The 17,142-nt window shown below is 48.6% G+C and overlaps 1 long non-coding RNA gene across 1 annotated transcript in view; it reads left to right on the top strand.

The window, feature by feature from the left end:
* LOC132243948 (uncharacterized) overlaps positions 1–2,125 on the top strand; it is a 34,103-nt gene extending 31,978 nt beyond the window's left edge. Inside the window, exon 3 of the long non-coding RNA XR_009455500.1 lies at positions 876–2,125. This is a non-coding gene — a long non-coding RNA (uncharacterized LOC132243948). The remainder of the gene's footprint in view (positions 1–875) is intronic.
* The last annotated feature ends 15,017 nt before the right edge of the window (positions 2,126–17,142 follow it).

Raw genomic sequence — 17,142 nt, 5'->3', positions numbered from 1 at the left:
ACCTCACCTGCCTGCGTCCTTAGACCAACACGGCTACAACCAACACCTTTGCTGTCTCCTGTCTGAACCCCCGTCTCCAGTTCCAGCAAGGCCCTTGCTCTGGGACCGGAGGCTCCAATATCAAGTCGATCCCACGTTTGCAAATCCATTTGCCGCGACAAGCAAGGCCTCGCGTAGGTAGGGGCGTCCTTGTGCCCGCGCGTTGCACGGTCCAAGCTGGGCGAGGGAGCCGCGGCCTCCTTACGGTAGTGCCTTATCTTGGGGCAAAGCTTCATTTTCAAAGCTTGAGTGAGCGTGAGCCGAAGCATTACTTTAGCGTGCATTAAAGCTGCGCTTTTTTAACTAAATGACATCAGTCTTGGCACCTAATCAAGCAAGCCCACTTTTCCCCTTCTGTGCACACTGAAGATATCCCAATCTCGTTTCCAATGTGAGAGCTGAAAACAACTGGAAATATGTACTGGGAGGAAACCAGCATGAAATAGCCTTCAGTCACAGATTAGGGGTATGTCATATGTTTCATTACCTGCTGAAAAGACAGTCTCTGCGTGTTGGGGAATATTTATAATACCAAACTATTCACAGCCCTCTGCCTTTCCTTATTGCTTGCATGCAGCCAGAAAGGCGTTAATAAAGTAGCCTTGACGATCTGAATGATTTATAGGGCAGCGATTCTGTAAATAGGGTTTAAACTTTTAAAGATTTATTTGTTTTCCAGCGAAAAGCCAGGCTGGTGGCATGCAACGTATATACCACGTAGGTTAATTATGCTATTTATATGTAAGATAAATTGTCTAATGGGCTGCGTGCCAGTGCAGCAGTTCAGCTTGATGCTAATGTTTTCTAACAGATTTTTTTTTTTATCCCACTGAAAGTTTGCAGTGAGATGCTCTCGCTCCCCAGGATGCCAGGAGACGTGTTTCCCTGAGCTAGACGCCGTATCACTCGAGTGCCCCTTGTCGCCGGGCAGCATTGCTGATTTCTTATTAAAAATTCTCTTTGTTCCTCTTCAGTCTGGCGTTGGTCCCTCCTTGAGCTGGAGCAGCTGAAACGCTGAATGTTATGTCAGGGTTTGAAGTGCAGGCAGCTTTCTTTTCAACTGTTTCTTTTAAATCCACTTCAATATTAGAGCTTCCTGAACTCCTTCTTTTCAGCCTGTCCTTTATGCTGTTTCTTTTTAAGCCTTGTCCTTGTGTTATTATGTCTGGCAGAACAATCTAAGGCAGGGAAGATTTCAGAAGCGCCACGCTCCTTCAAACCAGGTTTGAAGTCTGCCTGCTATCTTCTCTCACCCCCCATTCCTTTCCCCACCCATCCATCCCCGGCATAGAAACACTGCAGGGTGCAACCAGCATTTCTGCAAGCGCTGCCGTTGCAAATCACCCCTGTCCCACACCAGCGCTGAACGCGGTATAGCAATCCCGGGGAAGGAGAGGCCATTTGAGATCGGGAAGGCTCTCAGCGTGTCGCTATCTTTGGCTGCAGAGAGACAGTGTTTTCCAGCACACTTGTCGTGCACCCCGCTGGCATCTCCATACCTGGCTTCTTCCGGCCTCCAGACAGTTTCAGATCTATTTAGAGGTAATTTTGCAGACAGAATGTGGGTGTTTTCCATTACAGCCATGCTCATGCTCCTTCTTATTCAAACTATGAATTTTACATGCCTTCTTTTCTTGAAAGTTTTGTCAATGTGCCTAAGAAGCTATTTATCCTTTGCTTCCAGATGCTACCGCTCTAAGTGCCGGCGAATGTTTTGTTATGGTTCCCAAGTTAACAGCATTTTGAGTATCGCTACTTTAGAAAATCCTTGCAAAACCATCTGTGATTTTTCGGCTCTTGTGTGGTATAATCAGATCACACTGGAGTGTGATTTTTATGCATCAAAACCTTAATGTCCTTATGATGAAGTCACAACAGATTTGAGAATTGACATCAATGTGTGGCCTCCCTGCGGGGTCGTGTCCGGTGGAGGTGCTGGGATTATTTTGGGGGGTTTCGTTGTATTGTATACTTCTGGCAGTCTGGGCAGCTCACAATCCAGTAACCTTGCATGCATCTCCCTTGTGCCCAAGCATATTTTCATCAAAGCTTTTTCTTTAAATATTAAAAGTAAAAGCTGAGTGAATATTTGAGACATTTCGCTTCCTTGGCCCTTATGCTTTTTGCATGAGGTTGTACGCGTGTGAACCTCCCAGCTGGTACAGATCATTTCTTTGTATTTGTGCTCTCTATCCTATTCCTTTGCACAGACCCTACCTATTGTTTGGTTACATCCTGAGAGCTCCCAACATGAGAGACTGAATGCCCATAAAATCCTGCCGAATTTCTCCTGTAATGTTGGCTCATGGCACCTGAATCAGGATGTGGGTCTTACTATGGATCCAGAGGGTCGTGATCAAGACCAAACTGCAAGCTGACCCTAGGCAACCCTGCTGAAGTGGGCAGCTGGTCATTAGGCAGCTGCGTGCAATGCATCCGCATCGCTCCTTTATGTGCCGTTGTTGATTGAAAGTGGTGCGCCTTCGCTGTGCCGATCCAACGAGCCATTGGCCTTGGACACACCTCTGACTTTGGAAGGACGGCAGAATGATGGCAGTTTGGAAAGCCCTATAGCATCCATAGGCAGGTGAAGGATGCATGCCCATAATGCAGGCTCCCTTCCACTATCTGGCCTATAAAGTGTATTGTGATGGCCGGGGGATATTTATTACAGGAGTGCCCGCAGGCCAGTCAAGAACGGTGCTGCTCCAAAGAGCTCAACTCAACGCGCAAGCCAGACAAAGAGGCATAGGATGGGGACAAGGGTAGGTGGGGCGGCGGGTCATCATATACTAATTATAACAGTGTTTGTCACGTGAAGAGCTCACCATGAGATAAAAGTGATGTTCTCCCCATCCTGGGCAACCTGGATCCAGAGTAAGGAAGTGCCAGGGCTGGAAAGGGAAATCAAGCGTCCCGACTCCCGGTCCTTTGCTCTGCACTAAACTGCGCTGCCCTCGCACATCCCCAGACACGCAGGGGAGCGCACGGTTCCTGTCTCCCTGCTTTTTGTTTCATTCAGGCTTGTTCCAGATTGTCGTAGCCTTCTACATAAATCGCAGGGCCGTCAGGGTTGCCGTATCACAGTCGGTCTTGTCAACTGGAAGGTTATTTAACTCCAGGGCATTGAGCATCTGCTGTTCTATTTCAGTCCAGTGGACATGTTCTTGGAGGGCTCTGCCAAATTTGTAATGAGTGTATTATCACAGCTACCCAATCAAACCATTTAAAAGTTGGAAACATCAGCCCCTGCTTCCTTTAGGGTCACAGGAGGCCCCCTCCTCTTGTTTTATAGATGTCATGATGGCTCTACTCTTTTGAAAAACCTATCAGGGTTTTGGATGGAGAGCAGCGAACCTGGTGGAAGGATTCTGGGTAATGGCAAAACGTGCCTTGTACCAGGCAACAAAAATGGTTCAGAGGGGCATATGACTGGTGAGGAGAGGCGGAGGGAACTGGGCTGATTTAGTTCAGAGAAGAGAAGACCGAGGGGGGTTGAATAGCAGCCTTCACCTCCCTGCAGGGGGGCTGCAAAGAGGACGGAGCTGGGCTGGTCTCAGTGGGGGCAGATGGCAGGACAAGGAGCACTCAAAGTGCAGCAAGGAAAGTTGAGGTTGGGTATTAGGAAAATCTTTCCACTAGGAGGGTGATAAAGCACTGGAACAGGTTACCCAGAGAGCTGGTGCAATCTCCATCCTTGGAGGTTTTGAAGACCTGGGTAGACAAAGCCTTGGCTGGGATGATGGAGTTGGTCCTACTTTGAGCAGGGGGTTGGACTAGATGTGACCTCCTGAGGTTGTATCCAACCCTAATTTTCTCTGATTCTCTGTGATTATCTGGCCCATTTCCATTGTCGAGACCTTTCTTGGGTTCTTAGATGTTGTCTGTAGTTGATGGCAGACCGGGTGCAATAGTCAGTGGCCAGCAATTGGTCTGGTTCCCCTGGGATGGATCCCTACTCTGGGTAAGAGCAACACACTGATAGCACTCATCCTGGGGGATCGAAACTGCAGCAAAACTGATGGAGAGCAAAAGTCAAGGGAGACATACGTTCGTATCAAAATCCTCTGCTGGGAAAAGCCTTGCAGACTCCTTGAATGAATCGTCTGATGCACTGGAGCCAGTGGGGATGGAGGCAAAGTTATTAATGCACTTAATGTTGCTTTTTTTTTTTTAAATAAAAAGGAAAAACATCAGCGCCTCTCCTCTGCAGGTTCAGATGCTGCTAGTGCTGCGCAGCAAGCAGACGGTCCCAGAATTAATCCTCCAGTCTTTTCCCCCCTAGTCGGGGGAGTCATCAAGAACCATTTGCTGTGGCTAGCCAAGGCTGCTGCTGCAGTCCTCCTCACCTGATTTATTATCTCTGCTGAACACACAGAGGAGAGGATTCTTCATGGGAAGAGAAGTTGGCAACTTGAAACGGTCCCTTGGATGCAGCAAATGTTTGGTTTGTGAGCATTCATTCAAAGCAGTGAAGATACAGAGAGAGAGAGAGAAAAAAAAAAGAAGAAAAAAGCTCTAGTAGTGAAAGAGGAAGATAAAGAAAAGACAAATCACAGGCGCTTGCAATGCTGTAATACAATAAGGCGGCTAATATTTTTATTCGGAAAGTCTGGGACAGATAGGTACTCCAAACGGCTATAGCTAATGTGAAATTAGTTTTGCATATTCAAGAAAGTAAACACGAGAGCCAGTTTGGGCTTCTGCAGAATTACAGAAATTAGAAATGGAAGAAACCTATTAATTCATCTTTCCATTTCCCCAAGGCTATTATAGGATTGTTCGCTACTGCAAATTATTTTTAGTATATTGTCCAATCTATTTCAAGTCTCATGAGATGGGGGTGGGGGTTTTATTCCCCTCTCAGGGAATTTATATGAAAGAAAATTGAATTGGGTTCAGCTACAAGGAAAATTGACCCAGAGATGGATCAGACCATTATTACGAGGGTTAAAAATGATCAAGTGCATTTCTTTCTTCTTGCTCTACTGAGTCCCTCTGTCCTCTGATTTGCCCAGGAGGGAGGTGGAAGTACGGAGGTGTTTCCCTCCCCTTTCTGGAGGCAATCCCTTGCTCAACCTCAGGCATATTGGAATTCCCATTAGAGAGCTCAACATAGGAATTTGCCTAAGGACATTTGCTTAAATATCCAAATTTCCAATGCCCACCTGCCCTCTAACAACTCTGCGTGGGAACCCAGTGACTGCAGGGCTATTGGACAGGCAAACTATGCTTTAAATGGGATCTAACTATATTTCATACCTACCTTGAAATGCTTCTACTGCCTTCTTTGCTTCAACCTTTTGACGCGGTTGGGTGACATGGGTGCAGCTGAGATTAAAACCATGTTTTAATCTTGGGGGAGACCCACGTTGTGACTGGATCCCTCGGTGCTCTTGGTTTGGTTGCTGTAGATGTGAAGCTTCAAAGACTTTGATTTGCTGTCCGCTCTAGCTTTTATGTTTCTAATCGCTGTGAGCGCAAGGTTCCCCAAAACTGCTCGACTTGTTACGGAGGAGATGCGTACTCCGTGCTCTCTTTCGGATGACTCTGTCCTTTCATCCTGTTGCTTTCTCTCATCCTCAAGTCAAAATTGTTTTTAGGTTGCAAGGGTATTTTTGCTTTCAATGTGGAAGCATAACCGTTTAGAGGGGTTTCGCTGCTGAATAGGCCTCTCCTGACTATTTGCTGCCGACTGAAGTGCACGGCACAAGTTCTCATCTCTGCCAGAGCAATTCTAAACAATTTAGAAAATTGTTTTGGTGGCTGTTTCAGTTGGAGACCCGGGGGGAATAAAACTGCATTTGGTTGCTTACTTTTAAAAGATTATGCGCAGGCCAGTAATTCAGAGGGTAGACAAGGCCCCTTTGACTCACTTTAAAAAGACAGAAAGGTTCGGTTATTAACCCTGGAAACTCAGCTGCCGCGTCTCCCCAGTGACACACGCAGCACGGCATTTTTATGGGCTTTTCAGTGTTGACAGCCTCAGCGGCACCCTCTATGCCCTAGTGAAATGCTGGCATGTCACAGGAGGCATGTTGGGATCGACACTCAGCCACGGAGGTGTGCTTTTGCCCAGTTTTCCTAGTTGAGTGTGCAACCTGGCTGCAGGGAAAGGTTACTCGATGCCTGCCAATGGGGCAGAGTTCCCCATGCAGGAACCGTTCGGGGCTCTGGCCTTGTTTGAAGGGCGGGCGGACAGTCTCCGCTATGGATCTTGTAACATCCATGTTCGCTCCCTTTTTTTACTGCTCCCGGAAGCCCTTCTGGCATCCGTTCCAGGTCTGCTGCTATGTCCTGAGCCCTCAAGCCACAGTAAGGTATGAAAACCAGCAGCCGTGTGCGGTGAGCAATGTGCATCTGTAATATGGGAGGCTGGGTGTTTCTCCATCCAGCTGACCTTCGCTGTCCCGGAAAGCCGAAACACTCATCAACTAGGGGTCCTGAAGGTGACGGGGGAAGCGGGCTGCACACGTGCGTCTCGCAGGATCGGCTTCCCCTGCTCCACGGGGTTGAAGGCCTTCCTGCCAATATTTCACCCTTTCCGCATCTCACAGAAGGGAGTGTTTGTCCTGGAGCAGCAAGGGCTTTGGCTCTGAATTGTCAGTGGAAGCGAGACCCTATTTGAATATCAGGATTTAATTTTATAGGGCTTATGCGTAGCCCAAAATATTAGTTTAACATTACCACTGGATAAGTCAACGCAGGCGGAAAAAATCGACCAAAGCCATTTTTTTTACCCACTTTTCTCTCACCTTTGAAGATGAAACTGAATCTCCGCTGCTAAGTTATAATGATTTATTGGTGGGTTGAGAAGCTGGGTTTTTAAATACTGCATCTTTGGGCTGCTGGCAGCCTTGCTCCCTATAAATCTTAACTAGTATTTCTTAGCCCTTTTATGCCAGCTGCTTTCATGCATTCAAAACCTTTTCCGTGCAGTAGCCTATGAAAATATTGAAAGGATGCCCAGAGCAACACCAGTATATGAAGGGGAAAACTTTAAGATGTTTTGTGACTATTTTTTAACAGAACCTGCCAAATCTTAATTTTTCCAGTTTACAAGTAAGAGCTTCTAACCATCTGTTTGCTGTCAACCAGTGTTTGTTTGGAGAGGAATTTTATTACTTTTTTCCATCTCACACTCCTGTTCTTACAAGTAGTTTACTGAACTTCATAAATGTCAGCTTTCATGGTTGTTTTGTAAGCAAGTCATGATTTAGGATTTAATCAAAATTGAGCAGTCAGTGTCTTTAATCAATCCGAACAGAGATCAAAACAAAGGAATGGAGACTGAAAATGAAACATTTAATGTATCCCCAGAGTCTTGGAAAAAGCCATATTTCCAATGTAATAGTTACCAGAAATTGTTACAACAAACTCCAAAGAAGAAAAAGAATACCCCCAAAACTGCTTGTGTAAAGATAAAAATGTTTAAAGCAGTTTGGGGTTTGAAAAGTCATTGCAATCTTTTCTCTCATGCAGCATTCAGAACAAACCAAGATCAGCCCCTTCCAGTATGGTAATGGCCATAGGAAGAGGGGCTGTACTCACAGAGGTGAGCTTGTAATTAGGGGTGTGCAAAACGGACCGTATTCAATTTGGATTCAGATTCCGCCTGAATCAGGAACAGTGATTTGATTAGTTGATTCGGATCACTGTCCCTGATTCGATTCGGCCAAATCTGAATCTGTATCTGAAGATTCGATGCTGATTCAGAGAATCAGCGATTCGGACGTAGACACAGCTGTAAATGTTTTTTCTACATACCAGCAGGTACCAGCGCGGCTCGTGAACACTACAATGCTGGGGCGCATGGAGCGTCCCACAGAAGCACAGGGGAACCCCCCACGTGCTCCGTGGTGAACCCGAAAGTAGACCAGAACTATTTCCAGGCCAATTCCTGGTCTGCTGCTGAGCATGCTGGGGACCACCCCCCCCCCGTCCTCTCCCGCGCTCCTGTGGGATGCCGCATGCGCCCCAGCATCGCAGCATTCACGAGCCGCACTGGTACCTCCAGCTATGTAGAAAAAACATTTACAGCTGTGTCTATGTCCGAATCCTCAAATCTCTGCAAATTGATTCAGAGGATTCTGCTTCAATTTGGAGAAATTAAACGGTCTCCCAATTCCATTTGGATTTGGAGATTCGGCCACCGAATCAGGCCGAATCGAATCAGAGACCGAAGCTTTGTACAGCCCTACTTGTGATGCCCCTGCCCATATGGCAACCTCTTGACTTCAATGGGACGGCGTGTGTATAAGGAAAGGGCTCGATTCTGGACTCCTCACTTGCCCAGGGGCTGCAGAGTAAATGCAAAGCTGCAAAAATGCAACAGCGCTGCTTTATTTCTGGCTGCCAGCTGGGCAGATTGTTTCTGTTACAGATAATCTTCCAGGAAATCTGGAGGCCTGGGGTGGTTCAAATACTTGATTGTGTCCTGAGCATGCCTGCCCATGAGCTCATACGAGTGCACACACAGTAAGTGCACATGCAAAGGCAGACGTGACATTGGACATGGAGGTACGCCCCTGCTCTGCCTCTCTGCATTGCATTGCAAGCAGGACCTTGCTTTCCAAGCTCAGCTGCATCCCGTATCCTCAGCTACCGAGTATTCGCGCTGTGCACCTTGGAAGGATGAACAAATCCATTCATCTTCAGGACGTGAACCTGGTCATTCTGGGATCTGGTCATTTGAAACCGGTCCTTAAATGAATACAATTTGCTCCTACCCTCCAAATCAAAACATGACTTCCTCTGCCTCCCCAGGCCCTGCATTGTGGGACTCTCCTGACACCATCAGTGTGTTGGATTCAGGGCCTTGGTCTGCCCAAGGCCAGGCAGAGGCAATGCTCGGACATCCCGGAGGCTGGTACGCCTAAGTCGAAAGTGTCATCGCCTCCCATGTACTCTCGGGATGCAAACCGCACAAACACCAGGAACTTCATTTCCATTTCCATGGCAACTGGAAATTTGCTACCTGGCACGTGTATCGCGACATAACTACGTGAACTACTGGTGTATGAAGGGGACCGGGTGAGGCTGCTGCTCTCCGACAAGCCGTTTACATTTCTCGACTTTCGTGCGTTTAAAATCTCAGCCATAAAGTGGCATTCAGGCAGATTATTTTGCATTCAATTTCTGCTCATTTCTAAAGCGGGCCGAGCTGCTATGGAAAAAGCAAGTCATCCTGATCTGGTATCCCTTTCAGTTTGGCAGGATTCCTTAAGAGCTAACACGATCAGAGCAGAGTGTTAATGATACATGCTGCTCAGCAAAACTGATATGGGTCATGAAAACCAAATTAATTGGGGTTACAACTAGAGCAATACCCTGCTGAATAATTAAGTAGTAAAACAAAACTTGGAGTAGCTTGTTGATGCATCTGAGCCTAATTACACTGTTGAGTGTACTACAACTCCATCTCTAGTGGTAGCAAATGGTATAAAGGACCTTACGAGAGAGCTAAACATTTTTATGCAGGGACCCGGTGACAAAGCAGGGGAACGAGGTGGAGAAACTTAAAAGGGACAGCAGGTTTATTGAGCTAATTGACCATTTCCTGCCCAACAAGTCCCTGCATCCACAGTACCATACAATCAAATTATATCTGACACTAGAGAAGGGAAGAAATGAATATTAATCGAGGGCATGCAATGTAGCTGCATACTCTCGGCGTGAAACCATTACCTGGGAACAGGCGTGTGCTTGTCTTTTAGTACGTGTCACCACGGGGACCTTTCTCTTATGGGCAGTCGGGCTCCAAACAGCCTCCCATACGAGAGCAGCTCAGATGTGGTCCCATATTCTGGCTGGCAGCAGCCATCCTGCCTGCCCTGGGTGGGAGAGGGAAAAGCTGCGTGTTTGCATGTCTGCATACATAGCCTTGAACGTCTTCAGGTGGGGAAATGTGAGCCTTGCCTTTTCATTGTGGGGCCTTACCATGCCAGTTAACTGTTGCCCTTGAAGTGGTAAGGAGCAATCTCTTGGCTGGTCCTGGGGAGCGTGTGCATATCCTGGTGAGCTGCCTGCAGGGTCACGGGTGGCTGCTTATACATAGGCCCTGCAAAAATGTGACCTTACCTCCTGGCACAAGCAATGCAGACAGTACTGTAGGACCAACTGGCTGCCTTGGCTCACTGCACACACACAGTGGGCAAGGCACTGATCCTGCAACGAGCTGTGAGCTGCAACGTCCTTTCCAGCGGGATCCAGAGGTTCAATTTGAATTGATAAGGGAGTTTGCAGCTGGACGGGCTACAACCTCCTTCTTCTTCTGCATCGTGCACTGGTCTTGGAAGACCCCAGGCAACGAGCGTCGTCCAGATCCAGCACAGCTACAAGCTGGAGAGACAGCCAACTAATTACACTGTGTTTCCGCAGCAGTGCGTGTGTATGTGCGAGTATTAAAGAGGTGTTGGTAGCTAAGTCTGTGCTGAAAGTGAGTCCTTTAGCAAGAGTTGGTCCCCCCTAATTAGCCTTTCACAATTCCCTTTTGCAAGTCACAGTAAACATTTATCCTTTGAACCACGACTGAACTTTCCGTGGAGCTGTTAAGTGGAGAGGTAGCCCTGCCGTCGGAGGCTCTGAAGGGAAGGAGCTCTCTGCTTCCATCTACTGGGAAGCTGGCCGCAGAGACCGGACCAAGGCATGACCAGATTTTCCTTGCAGGCTTGCTCTTTGCCCTCCCACGTTGAGATTTTTTTGGTTTAAATTCTTTTCAGCCTTGGATGTGATGCCAATGACATATTATTATCCTTATTGCATGGCCGGATAAACCACGAGTGAGAATTTGCAATATGACCATCCTCGGTTTTGGGGCTGGGCAAATACTAGGGGAAGTAAAGGGGTGGGGGTATCTTGTAGATAGATCTTGCATGACAAGGATGATGTGTGAGGCACTCGCTACCATTGATTAGGCTCTACAGTGTCATGCCAGAGCTGATTGAGCCCTGGCAGCTGGTATACTGGGTATAGCTGGGGTAGAAGCTGGAAGACCCAGCTGTGGCTTCACAGGTGCGGGGGACAGACAGTGCCAGGCTGGTTGTGGGATAGCATTGTGGTTACAAGGGGCACCGTGACCACGGATGATGCAGGTGCAGCGGTGGGACATTTTGTCATGGACGACGGGCAGCATTGCACCTATCAAAGGGACATTTTTTCCTATGGGATGTTCCTTCCCTGAGCAGGGGACTCCAGATCTTGTGTGGGTAGGCATGCCAGAAGCTATTTGGGGTCACGATCCCTTTGGAGGTAAACGCTAACTGTTTTGCCTGGCTTGTGCCAAGTCTGGATGCTGGCTCTGCTATAGACTCCCAGGCCATGTACAGACATTACACAGAAACTGGTCTAAGTGACTGAAAACTGGTCTACACCCATAACAGAAAAGTTCAGGGTACTTAGACTAGTTTAAAAATGGACTGAGAAAGGCCTGGATGGATGAGGTATCAGATTGAACTGGTTTAGATTACACCATTCTATCGAACTTCTGTACCAGATCCCCAAGTTCATTTGGATCTAGATCAGGGGTGAGCAGTTATTTGGGCTGGAGGGCCACTTAGGGAGTTTCAGTGAGCAGTTGCAGGCCAGGTCAGCACCCCCCAGCCCACAATGGCTCACCCAAATGTGACGGCTCTGCTTTATTTCTAGCTGCTAGCAGGGCAAGTTGCATCTGTTACAGACAATCTTCCAGGAAATCTGGAGGCCTGGGGTGGTTCAAATACTTGTTTCAGTCCTGAGCCTGTCTCAGTGGAGACCCTGCCTTCCTACTTCATCCAGTGCCCCCAGTAGTGGGTGCAGGGCAGACGGGTTGGGGTGCTTGGGCAGCCCCCCGTGCCTGGGTTGGGCAGGGCCAAGGGACCTGCTGTGAGCCAGATAAATCCCTTGGAAGGCCGGATCCAGCCCATGGGCTGCATTTTGCCCACGATGGAGACCTCGGTGATATTGTTAGATAAGTAATCCCAGGAGCTGTGTCATTATGGAAGACTTAACGTCCTAGATATAGGCTGCAGAACAACTGCTACTGCTAATCATGGGAGAGCCCAGATATTCCTGGGTGTGAGAGGTGACAAATGTCTCCATCAAATAGTCATTGCCCCAACATGAGAGATGATGCTATTTTAAATGCAGTTTTGGTAAGTAAAAGGCTGGTTAGGGTAAATCAGGGTGGATGGAGCAGTCATGAGTTGATTGGAACGAAATGAAATGGAAGAATAAGAAAAGCCGGTGGTCTGGAGCTGCGCTTCTGCATTTCAAGAGGGCAAACTCGATTGTTCCCTCGGGAGATGCCAGGTCTCCCATGGTTGATCCTTCTTGAAAAGAGGCCTCACACCTAGCAGAAGGAACAGCCCTCCGACATGCTTTTAGGAATAAAAAGACCACCTACGAGGAAGGCGGAGGAAAGAGTGCTCAGCAAAGCAAACCGTGTGTTGGAGATCAAGAAGGGCCAGGGTAAAATGAGACTTGCCAGGCTTCAGGTTGAGTGAGACCTTTCCAAGGACATGAAAACAAGCAGCCAAAGCTACATAAATAATGAGAGACCGAGGGGAAGAAGAGGAGGGCTGCTCCCCAGCCAGGATGCACGCGAATGAGGATCATCTAGTCATAGTCCCGATGGAAGTGAATGCTCTGCCTCCATTTTCAATAAAGATGATGCTGAACCCAGGGCAGACATCAGATGAGGCATGGGAAGGAGGGGACGGAAATCACAGGCCCAAAGCTCTGTAGGGATGGCACTGCTGCAAGGCTGAACAGGCCAAGGGTTCGAAAGGCAGAATATCAGCAATGCAGTCTCTTGCTTTTGTAATTACTCATTGATAGACTTTTTTTGGAATCAGCCCAGGCTAGGACAGAGCTTGTTCAGTACCCAATTACCCAGATTCACTGCTGAGGTGGGACTGGGCTGCCTAGCTCCTATAGCCAGGCAGTGCAGGGCTGCCTTGCTATGGTAAAGACCCCTGAGTGCGGGGTGGTGGAGCCCCATCAGCATCCGTGCCTGGGGCTGGTGCCCCACTCCTCCTCCCAGTTAGGCTACTGGGCCAGGACACTATTGACAAACTATTTTCTACCAGGGTGTTTATAAGAGCAGTGACCACTGACAGACTTGAATGCAAGACTTTTGGGTTTCACCTTCTGTTTCGAAAAGCAAAGAGAGGTTATTTGGGAATTGGTGATTGGAAACAAGTTGGTCCTGATCCTGCTGAGACTTGGGCACTGATGTGGGTTGTTAACCAGGGGAGGCACAGCCAGGCCCAGGGTCAGAGAGGATCCAGTCAGGGAACTTCTGGTGGGGCTGGACGTGTTCAAATCAGCTGGTCCTGATGACCTCCACCCCAGAGTGCTGAGGGAATTGGCAGAGGTCATTGCTGGACCCCTGGCACGGCTTTACAAGCACTCGTGGTGCTCTAGTGTGGTGCCAGAGGCCTGGAAAAGGGCCAATGTGGTTCCCATTTTCAAAAAAGGGAGGAAGGAGGACCCAGGAAACTACAGACCTGTTAGTCTTACTTTGGTCCTGGGGAAGCTCTTTGAGAAAATTATCCAGGAACACATCTACAAGGGACCAGCAGAGGAGATTATACTTAGAGGCAACCAACACGGGTTCATTCGAGGCAGGTCCTGTCAGACCAACATGGTGGCCTTCTACGACCAGGTCACAAAATCTTTAGATGCAGGTGTTGTGGTGGACATAGTCTTCCTGGAGTTTAGGAAGGCCTTCAACACTGTCTCACCCCATTCTCATAAAAAAATTAGGGGACTGTGGTGTCAATGCCTACGCAGTCAGATGGGTCGCAAATTGGCTGGAGGGTCGTACTCAGAGGGTGGTGGTGGATGGGTCTTATTAGACCTGGAGGGATGTGGGCAGTGGGGTCCCCCAGGGCTCGGTCCTCTGGCCCGCACTGTTCAACATTTTCATCAGCGACTTGGACGAGGGGGTGAAAAGCACCCTGTTCAAGTTCGTGGATGACACTAAGATGTGAGGAGAGGTGGGCACGCTAGAAGAGAGGGACAGGATACAACTAGATCTGCATAGGTTACTGAGGTGGGCAGATGAGAACAGGATGGGTTTCAACACTGACAAGTGCAAGGTGCTGCACCTGGGGAGGAAGAACCAGCAGCACACCTACAGACTGGGGAACTTCCTTCTCGCCAGTGCAGAGGCAGAAAAGGATCTTGGAGTCATTATCGATTCCAAGACGAACATGGGCCGACAGTGTGGGGACGCGGTCAGGAAGGCCAACCGCACCTTGTCGTGCATCCACAGATGCATCACGAGCAGGGCCAAGGAGGTGATCCTCCCCCTCTATGCGACACTGGTCAGGCCGCAGCTGGAGTACTGCGTCCAGTTCTGGGCACCGCACTTCAGGGGGGATGTGGACAATATCAAGAGGGTCCAGAGGAGGCCACCCCCATGATCAGAGGGCAGCAGGGCAGGCCCTACGAGGAGAGGCGACAGGACCTGAACCTGTTCAGCCTCCACAAGAGAAGGCTGAGGGGGGACCTGGTGGCCATCTACAAACTGGTCAACGGGGACCAGCAGGCATTGTGGGGAGTCCCTGTTCCCCTGAGCACTACCAGGATTTACAAGGAATACCGGTCACAAGCTGGCAGAGGGTAGATTCAGGCTAGACATCAGGAGGCGCGACTTCACAGTCAGGGCGGCTAGGATCTGGAACCGACTTCCAAGAGAAGTGGTGCTGGCTCCTACCCTGGGAGTCTTTAAGAGGAGGCTAAATGAACACCTTGCCAGGGTCGTTTGACCCCAGTGCTCTTTCCTGCCGTGGCAGGGGTCGGACTTGATGATCTGCTCAGGTCCCTTCCGACCCAACCAGCTATGAAACTATGATCTGGATGGAGTACCTCCCGCGCTGCCACCCGCGACCATGCTTGAAGAACCGCCTCTCACCAAACTGTAACCATTACAGTTGTCTAAATACATCGTGTACTGCTAATGGGGCAGATGGTTTATAATTATAGGAGCTTTTCATAGGCAAAATGTTTGCCGTAAGAAAGGGAAGTGGAATCATTGCAAATAAGTGTGAATTGGGTGTAGTCTGTGGACGTATGAAATGCAGCAAAAATCTGAGTCAGAGGAACTTTGTTTTTAAAGAGAGGTGGGGGAAAACCCCTCTCATTGTTTAATACACTGGTTTTCTTCATTGATATTCCCTATGGAAATCCTCCCATGACCTGTCTGAGCATTGGCAAAAATGAAACCAAATTTTATGATGCCCCCTGGAGCACTATTTTGGATTTAATTTACTAACCGACTCCTGACCTTTCCGTTCAAATCACAAAGTTCTGTCTTCCATTACTGAACCCATCACAGAATAGTTTGTCTTCGCTGCTGGCGTGAGAAAAAACCCTGGATTGCCTTCAGAGCGGGGAAGCTGGCTTCTGCCTGAACTGGAGGTTTTATTATATATGGGGAATATGGGGAAATTCAGGATTAGCTCTGTGTTTTCTTAAAGGCAATTTCCAGGGCTTATTGATGGGGAAAGCAACTCTGGGCTGACCGTCTCTGGAGGTCCAGACATTATACATAAATAGGTATAAGTGACCCAGAACTGGCCTACACCCATAACAGAACAGCTCAGGGCACTTAGACTAGTTTAAAGATGACAGATCCTGGACTGAGAGAGGCCTGGATTAATGGTATATCAAATTGAATTGGTTTAGGTTAGACTGGTCTATCGAACTTCTGTACCACAAGTAAATAGTAAATCACCTTTACTGTACCAGATCCCCAAGTTGGGGGGAGCAGTGCCTGCTGCTATCACGGTAATGGCTCCATGCTTTGCTTTTTCCAAGCCATTTCTCTTTTGCAAGGTAGGGAAGCCTTTCTCCCCTCATTTCACTGATGGGAGACTGAGAGAACAAGTGGCTTAGCCAAAAAGTGACCAAAAGTCTGTGGCAGAGCTAGGAATCAGCCCCAAATCCCCTGCCCAGCATGTTAACTATAATACAACCTTAGCACAGAGATCCCATATTTGCTCCTTATTCTGCAAGCCCTTTGAACTCCTCTTGCATTTAAGGGAGGGTGAAGGTGAATAGCCAGTGTCCAGGGGTATCCGTCACCTTGGAGAGATGCACCGAAGAAGAAGGCTTCCTTGTTTTCCTGAACTACTACTCCTTAACCCAGCAATAAACTTTAATGAGTGGCTGTTTATATGAACAAGTTAGTGTCCGATTGGTGGAAGCACGGAGACAAAAAAAATCAATCCTCCAATCCCTAAGCTAATTAGAATGCAATTTTTCAATTACAGAGCATTGAGCAACCGTTCAGCACGGGGAAGGGGGAGGGGGGTGGAAAAACAACCCAAGCCCAAAGAAAATCCTGCTGCATTTGAATGCGATGCTCTGTTTTCATTGTCATCATCGTTCGGTAGGATAGGAATAAAGGCCTTGGAACAGGAGCTTGTCACTGAACAAATGTCTCCCGCTTTTTACAAGAGCATCTCGCCTCTGCCGCGGCGTCTACTTCCGATAAATGTTTTGATTTCGCCTTGGTGCTCGTGTAGCAACAGGAAAACATCAGCCCCTGGTAATGTTCAATTCCATTTGAAATTATCTCTTGGAGGCAACACAGGAAACAGCAGGTTTCAGGCTGCAAACACAGTCCCACCGGTATCTGAAGCTGGGGCCCCGTATGTTCAGGAAATGGAGGAGTTGAGGACTGGGTGGGCGGGGGGTGTTGAGGGAGCAGGGGTCGGGGGAAATGATGTGGCTTCCACAGCCTTGGCCTTTTGCCGTCGTCTGTCATGGGCTGTTGGGGATGGGGAGATGCAATGAGGGAAGGAGATGCAAGGGGCGGCATGGCTGACTCCCCACAAAGCCCATCGGATGCAAGAGGTCAATGAAGAGGTGTCTCTCTCTCCCTTGCAGAGATGGCGGTCTATCGGTTTGGTCTGCAGGTCTGTAGGAATGGCTTCTGAAAGCCAGGAGCCTTGCATGGGGGCTGGGACCTAGTGCAGACACCCCCCCCCCCCCCCCCCGGCCCTTGCAGAGATAGCTCGGTGCCTTCTTGGGTCCCCTCTGACCTGAGTGGCTTTGGGGGAAGCCCCTGAGATCCTGCCCTGGTCGTGCCCTTGCTATCGCTGCCATCATTTG

The sequence above is a fragment of the Alligator mississippiensis genome, chromosome 11 (assembly GCF_030867095.1).
Source record: "Alligator mississippiensis isolate rAllMis1 chromosome 11, rAllMis1, whole genome shotgun sequence".
In the NCBI taxonomy this organism is placed as follows: Eukaryota; Metazoa; Chordata; order Crocodylia; family Alligatoridae; genus Alligator; species Alligator mississippiensis.
The sequence above is the reverse complement of the archived record's forward strand: the minus strand, read 5'-3'. Positions and strand labels throughout refer to the sequence as shown.